Here is a 7,500-nt window from a genome sequence, read left to right as displayed (position 1 = left end):
ATGTCAAATCTTTCGATTTCGTCGAGGCCACAAATGACACAACAACAACCCTTGGGATGTGACGTTGACACACAACACAGTAGCAGTGACAACTTTGCACGTGTTGCAGGCACAGCTGACAAGCCCACCGAGCGTGGTAACAATAGTCAGGGTGAAGCTGGCGTTGTGTTATTGTCGCCACGGACCGCTGAGCCACGCGATGTTTTTGTTTTGACAACCCAGTCACAGAGAGGAAGCACAAAAACACAGGACATATCAGAGCAAAGGGTGCTAGACTGCCATCCATCAAGAAGTATGTGTCGGAACTGAAGGACCGATCAGCTGTTCGTTCTGTTAAAAACGTACACAGAAACAATTCATTCCGACGGGTGGTCAGAGACAACACAGGCGACAGACAGTCACTGCTCTGTGAAACAGATGATTTTGTGTTGATCAAGGACTGCAGCAGCGACGATCTTCCATGATAAAGCAAGCAACTCGCCACATGCTACCAGAAGAGCAGGGGTACCTTGACAACCTTCGCCATGGGTCACCAGTCGACAGAGGAAAATTCAAAGATAATCAAAGGACAGTGCTACGATTCTATTTCGGTTGACAGTCTCGTTGTTCGGTTCGCGTGTGATTCGAGACTCTTGTTCTCATTCAGACATTTAAGAGAACGATGTAATTTGTATTACACAAGGAGAACAATACAATATCAAAACTGACGCGGAAAATACCATGTCGGGTAAACATCTGTACAATGTAAAACGTCTGTTTGTCACGTTTCACTATCACAATAAGGTGATTATGAACGGTTAGTTACTTCTAACTAACTAACCACACCACGATCCACTCTCGCAGTCATACAAATAAATAGAATCAACAAAAGTATAAGTTTCAGTCGCCTGTGTATGTAATATCACGCCACCTCCCTCGAGACTTAACTCCAAAAGATGTTCTTTTTACGTTCAAAACGTAAAAACAAGTGGTCACTGACAAAAATGCCAGTTAAAGTACAGAAAATAATAATAACACGCTGATCCCGTGTATAGTTAGGAAATATAGCTGTCTGCCTTAAAGTACTAGTTCATGCAGGTGTCACACACCCCACGTCGTCACCACTCGAGTATAATCATAAATATGACAGATGACTTGGTGGTAAGAAGGGTGCAAAAGACATGGTGCAACTTAGCTTTTTGCCACTGAGTGGGCGGCCCGTGATTAGTCTATAGTCTCCACAACTGCTCCGTCGAATGTAGTGCCGGCTGGCGTGGCAACGAAGCAGGGAACAGTGGAGACATCAGGCGCCTCACTCAGTCGCTGAAGGTCCTCCCGTAGTCTACCAGAAAAAGTAGAGTTGTAGCTGGTAGGACGGCGACAGCGACAGCAAATCACCAGTACATCAGGTTAGCAGGTTACATCAATGCCGCGGACGACCTGGGCTCGTATTCTTGAAAAAGCTGCAAAATTGTGTCCTTTAAAGTCAAACTGTCGTTTAACTACCGCCCGGTATTTATTTTTACTGCCCAGTAATTATTTATTTCCCCCCGGTATTAATGTGTGTCTGGCGGAAGGTCGGCAGCTACCAGAATTGGTTATTTTTAGAATTGGAGATTCCTCATGCTTGCTCCTCTCTACAAACAATATTTCAACAAGATTTATTCTTGAAAAAGCTGCAACTCATATACTGGCCTGTAAAACTCAATAAGTCCGCCAACTGCTAAGTGTTATTTATGAAACACCGGTAAGTCCTTACCGGGTTGTCTCCGAGCTGTAAAGTTAGAGGACCCCTCCCCCTCCTGTAAAGTCGCTACCTGTCAGTAACTTCACCAACACTGTCCATTAAAACCGTCAAGTTCGAATAAATCTTGTTCAAATATTGTTCGTAGATTTATGTCCCTCATGGACACACATTGGTGTCATTTAAGCACCGATGCATTGCGGTCAAATACGAGCTTCTGCTCGCGAAAGATTTCAACCGATGCTCGATCATAACGGCGTGTTGCAAAAGCGTGCTTGCGTCTTGTTTAATGCATTACAGTGGCGAGAATTTGGTGTCTGATTCCGTAGCCAAACGGTTATCGAATTCGCCTGATGCGCGATTGAGTCGAGTTCGAATCGCCATCAGGCCTTACTTTTTTTTTCTTTTTACTCTTTGTCATTAATTTTGTTTGTTTTTGTTTATTTTCTTCGTGTGCAAAAGAGTACGTTGTAATATCAAAATTGATTAAAAAAATTAATTTTAGGCGAGAATGAGGTTTTTTTTAAATTGATGATATTACCGTTAACTACCTTGAATACGCCCACCCACCCTATGTACCAGTTTTGCCCAAAAGTGGGGGGTGGGCGTTTACTAGGTACTATACCCTTGGCAGGAGCGGGTCCTTAGCTAGAAAAACGATATTTTGGTCATTTGTCATAGAAGTGTTCAAAGGATGCGTTATTGCACAAAACTCCCCGCACACACACACACACACACACACACACACACACACACACACTAACACTAACACACAAAATCAACCTCTTCAGATATCACTTCCCGCCAAAGATGAAGCTTTGAAGATGAAGACCATTGTTGGAGCAGTCCGCGGTACAAGCCATCAACAACTGTACGACGAGTCAGGCTTTATTTCACTTTAAGAGAGGCGTAAACGTCAAAAATCGATATTATTTCACAAGATTGTACACCGTAAGGTGTCAAACTACTTACTTGCGATATTGCCACCATTAATATAAACTAATAATCCATATCGCCATCGCAGACCTTTAGATAGGAAAGTTCCATCGTTTAACACTGAATTATACAAAACTCATTTCTCCCATCTACAACACAACTCTGGAATTCTTTACCAGACTACATAAAACTTAGTAAGTCCTTCAAGCACTTTTTGTCAAAAAACGATTTAAGTCTGCCGTGTTATTGGTATTCTGGAGATCGCATATCACAAACAATTCACTGTAAGCTCAGGCTATATATAAGTGATCTTAATAACGATCTAGTGAGACGACACGTTGCTACAGATGCATCTTGTGACTGCGCATTTCCGTCCGAAACCGTAAAACACTTCCTATTAGATTGTCCAAATTATCGCGAAGCACGTCAAGAAACCATACATACCCTCCCTAACCACAGTATTCACCTCCCCCACCTTCTAAATGGAGACAGACAGTATTCTCTAGATTTGAACAGGAACATTGTGTCAAGAGTACACTCGTTCATTGAACGTTCAGGCCGCTTTGGGCAAACCAGAATCAATGCTCCACAAGCCGGACAACAACTTTAATTTCTGCACAACTCCTACCCATCCCTCTTCTTTTTATTCCTTTTCTTCCCCTCCTTCCTTCCTCTTACTGTCTTTCTTTATAATGATTATGCAACGTTTATTATGTTATGATAATTTTGGATGATTAATGAGATGAGGATGATTATAATGATGATGCTTTGGATTTCCAATTTGGTTTATTTAGACAAATTGTTCAGCCGTTACCGCCTTACGTTATAATATCCATGCAGGAACACCTCTATTAGCTTCTAGCTTGTTGCTGTTACCTGTGTCTTTTGTATACATGTCATGATTGTAACATTTGTTGAAATAAACTTATGTTTAAACCAAAGATGAAGCTTTCGTTTCTTCTTTTTCCTCCCAGTCAAAAATGTATTGCGATTCTCTAGCCACTTCAGAAACCTTTTTCTGTCCAATCCCCGAAGCATGTCTAAGGAAAGGAAACAATTGAAAAACAACAATAACAGCAGACTGAATAATCTTTATTCATTTTCCTTGTCTACTAGTCCACTGGTCGAAACTGGGGGGTGGGCGTTTACTAGGTACTAGGCCATGTACACCTGCATGCAACCGAGGTTTATAAAAAAAATAAAAATAAAATCTCCCCTTGTTTTTTTTTTATTCAGTTTGTTTGGGTTGTTGCTATTGACTTTGAAACTGACACGCCGGCGAAAACGCCGGTAACGCGTGCGCAGAGAAGAGCAAGCATCGGGAATCTTCAATTCTAAAAATAACCAACTGGTAGCTGCCGACCTTCCGATAGACACACATGAATACCGGGGAAAAATAAATAATTACTGGGCAGTAAAAATAAATACCGGGCGGTAGTTAAACGACAGTTTGACTTTGAAGGACACAATGTTGCAGCTTTTTAGCCAGCGTGTCAGTTTCAAAGTCAATAGCAACTACCCAAACAAACTGAATGAAATAAAAACACAGGGAGACCCTTTTTATTTATTTTTTATTTTTTTGTTTCTAATCTCAGTTGCATGCAGGTGGCTGCTACCGCATTTTAGGTGGGTTTTTTTCTCTCTCACCTTTGTTTTTTTAAGCGGGAAGCATCCTTCTTCATGGTTATTTATTTAATTTTTTTAATCAAATTATTACATGTTTAAGTTAACAAACTTTATCAATAAACTAATATCATCTTAACCAAAGATTTTTAAAAAAAACCATTGCAGCCTAAAACATTTTTTTTAAATCAATTTTGCTATTATAACGTACTCTTTTGCACATGAAGAAAATAAACAAAAATAAACAAATGCCAAAGAATAAAAAAAAAATTACGGGCAGATGGAGATTTGAACTCGACTCAATCACGCATCAGGCGAACGAGAGAACCGTTGGACCACGGAATCAGTTGAAAATAATCGGACACTGTAGTGCATTAAAGAAGACGCTAGCACGCTTTCACCACAAGCCGGTATGATCGAGCATCGGTTGAAATCTTTCGCGAGCGGTATCTCGTATTTGTCCGCAAAGCATTGGTGCTTAAATGACACCAATGTGTGTCCATGAGGGACATAAATCTACAAACAATATTTTAACAAGATTTATTCAAAATTGACGGTTTTAGAGGAGGGGGATGGGTCCTCCAACTTTTCAGCTCGGCGACACCCATGTAACTCTTTCCCGGAGTTTCATGAATAACACTTAGCGGACTTATCGAGCGGAAGTGGTTTTACAGGCCGGTATATGAGTTGCAGCTGTTTCAAGAATACGAGCCCTGGTTACAGCATCCCGCTCAGCATAGCACGTAGTAGATATACGTAGGCAGTCGAAAAACAGCCAGCAAAAGAAGGCTGCAACAAAAAGCATCGGTGCACTAAACATTCCACGCTACCCCTCACACACCACCTTTAAACATGTCACCTTTACATATCTCATCGAGCACGTGGGCCTGCACAAACGAACTTTTACAACAACAAATCAGCTATTTTCCTTCCTTCTCTCCATATCTGCAAAAACCGTATACAGATTAGTTTTTTAGCGTCACAAAGAGCAAATTATGCGCTACCTGGAAAGAACAACAGAGAGTATTTCATTCCACAAACACAGACTCGTCAACAGCGTTAAATAATGATTTATTACCTCAACAGCCTAATGTAGGTAGCTCTCTCTTTTAAGCGAATCCGCTCCCCTTTGAATGACACCCGTTGGTCAACGGAAAAACCGCCATCCTCCCTCTTGCGCTGAATCCTTATGCGGTGGAAAACCTTCCCCGCACAGCGAAGAAACTTTGACGCCCCGACTGTCAGCCAGCATGTAAACAAAGAGAAAGTAGTATCTAATTGAAATTCCTTTAAGCCCTACTGTGCAAGCAGAACGGCACGTTGAAATACAGTGCAGCAGTCAACGCGTTGAAGACCATCAAACTTGTAGGAAAATAAGACACCGACCGTTCTCTCTAGCCGCTGAGTTTCGAGTGTGTCGTTAACATGTCTCACACAGACAACCTTGACAAAATCACGTGACTCACCTTGTCACGTTCCAAGTTCAGCTATCGCCAGTTTTGCCCTGACAGCAGAAATCACCCACGTGAAATCCGTGCAACACGAAATACCCGTGTTCGCTATGCTCTGTCAGCTAAAAACCCCAGCCGTTGACAGAAAACAGGCGCTTTCTGTCGCAATTCGAGAAAGGCACCCGACAGAGTAACACTTTCTCGATCCATGTCACTAGATCTTGACACTTGATTTCGAAATTGTCTCCCTCGCTCCAAACCTCCACGTCGCAATGAACTTTCAAGTTTTAGCGATTAAATTTTCTGAGTTCTGAGTTCTGAGTTCTCTCTCTCTCTCTCTCTCTCTCTCTCTCTCTCTCTCTCTCTCTCTCTCTCTCTCTCTCTCTCTCTCTCTCTCTCTCTCTCTCTCTCTCTCTCTCTCTCTCTCTCTTTCTCTCTCTCTCTCTCTCTCTCTCTCTCTCTCTCTCTCTCTCTCTCTCTCTCTCTCTCTCTCTCTCTCTCTCTCTCTCCTCCCCTTGATTCACTGACCTCATTGAATTTAGTCAAGTTTTGACTAAATGTTTTAACATAGAGGGGGAATCGAGACGAGGGTCGTGGTGTGTGTGTGTGTGTGTGTGTGTGTGTGTGTGTGTGTGTGTGTGTGTGTCTGTCTGTCTGTCTGTCTGTGCGTGTGTGTGTGTGTGTAGAGCGATTCAGAGTAAACTACTGGACCGATCTTTATGAAATTTTACATGAGAGTTCCTGGGTATGATATCCCCAGATTTTTTTGATTTTTTTATAAATGTCTTTTATGACGTCATATCCGGCGTTTTGTAAAAGTTGAGGCGGCACTGTCACACCTTCATTTTTCAATCAAATTGATTGAAATTATGGCCAAGCAATCTTCGACGAAGGCCGGACTTTGGTATTGCATTTCAGCTTGGAGGCTCAAAAATTGATTAATGACTTTGTCATTAAAAATCTGAAAATTGTAATTAAAATAATTTTTTTATAAAACTATCCAAAATTACTTTTATTTTATTCTTTATCATGTTCTGATTTCAAAAACATATAAATATGTTATATTCGGATTAAAAACAAGCTCTGAAAATTAAAAATATAAAAGTTATGATTAAAATTAAATTTCCGAAATCGTTTTAAAAACAGCTTCATCTTATTGCTTGTCGGTTCCTGATTCCAAAAACATATAGATATGATATGTTTGGATTAAAAATACGCTCAGAAAGTTAAAACGAAGAGAGGTACAGTAAAGCGTGCTATGCAGCGCAGCGCAACCGCTACCGCGTTAAACAGGCTCGTCAATTTCACTGACTTTTGCACTAGCGGCGGACTACGTTCATTGTGAAAAAAATGCAGTGCGTTCACTTTCATTCTGTGAGTTCCACAGCTTGACTAAATGTAGTAATTTCGCCTTACGCGACTTGTTTTTCTTCTTTCTTTGTTTTGTCCTCCGCCTTTCACAATGTGCTTTGTCTGGTCACTTGCTCGCGGAATTCCCAAACAGCATCTAACCAATTCCGAAAGTCCTGACGCTCTTCCAACAAGGAATAGGCGCAGGCGGCAATTTAGTTCCGTAAACACGGCAGTCGCCAAGCTGTGCAAATGGCGGACGCGCCTTGAATGACCAAATGTTTGCCGTCAAATTTAACCGTCTGCGCTGGATCGACACTGTTTTCTCAACGGCTTTTCTAGGCTGCTCACTGTGAGCTTCTTTGCTGTCGAACTATTGCTGACATTTTTTAATTTTATGTTTTCTTTTTTACATTT

At 41.4% G+C, this 7,500-nt stretch overlaps 1 protein-coding gene across 1 annotated transcript in view; it reads left to right on the top strand.

Annotated features, from left to right (window-relative positions):
* Positions 1–7,500, top strand: part of LOC138946189 (cyclic nucleotide-gated channel beta-1-like) — a 108,280-nt gene that overhangs the window by 282 nt on the left and 100,498 nt on the right. The gene's annotated exons all lie outside the window — the stretch shown is intronic.

The sequence above is a fragment of the Littorina saxatilis genome, linkage group LG13 (genome assembly GCF_037325665.1).
Source record: "Littorina saxatilis isolate snail1 linkage group LG13, US_GU_Lsax_2.0, whole genome shotgun sequence".
NCBI classification, from domain to species: domain Eukaryota; kingdom Metazoa; phylum Mollusca; class Gastropoda; order Littorinimorpha; family Littorinidae; genus Littorina; species Littorina saxatilis.
This window is presented reverse-complemented; position numbering and strand designations above follow the sequence as displayed.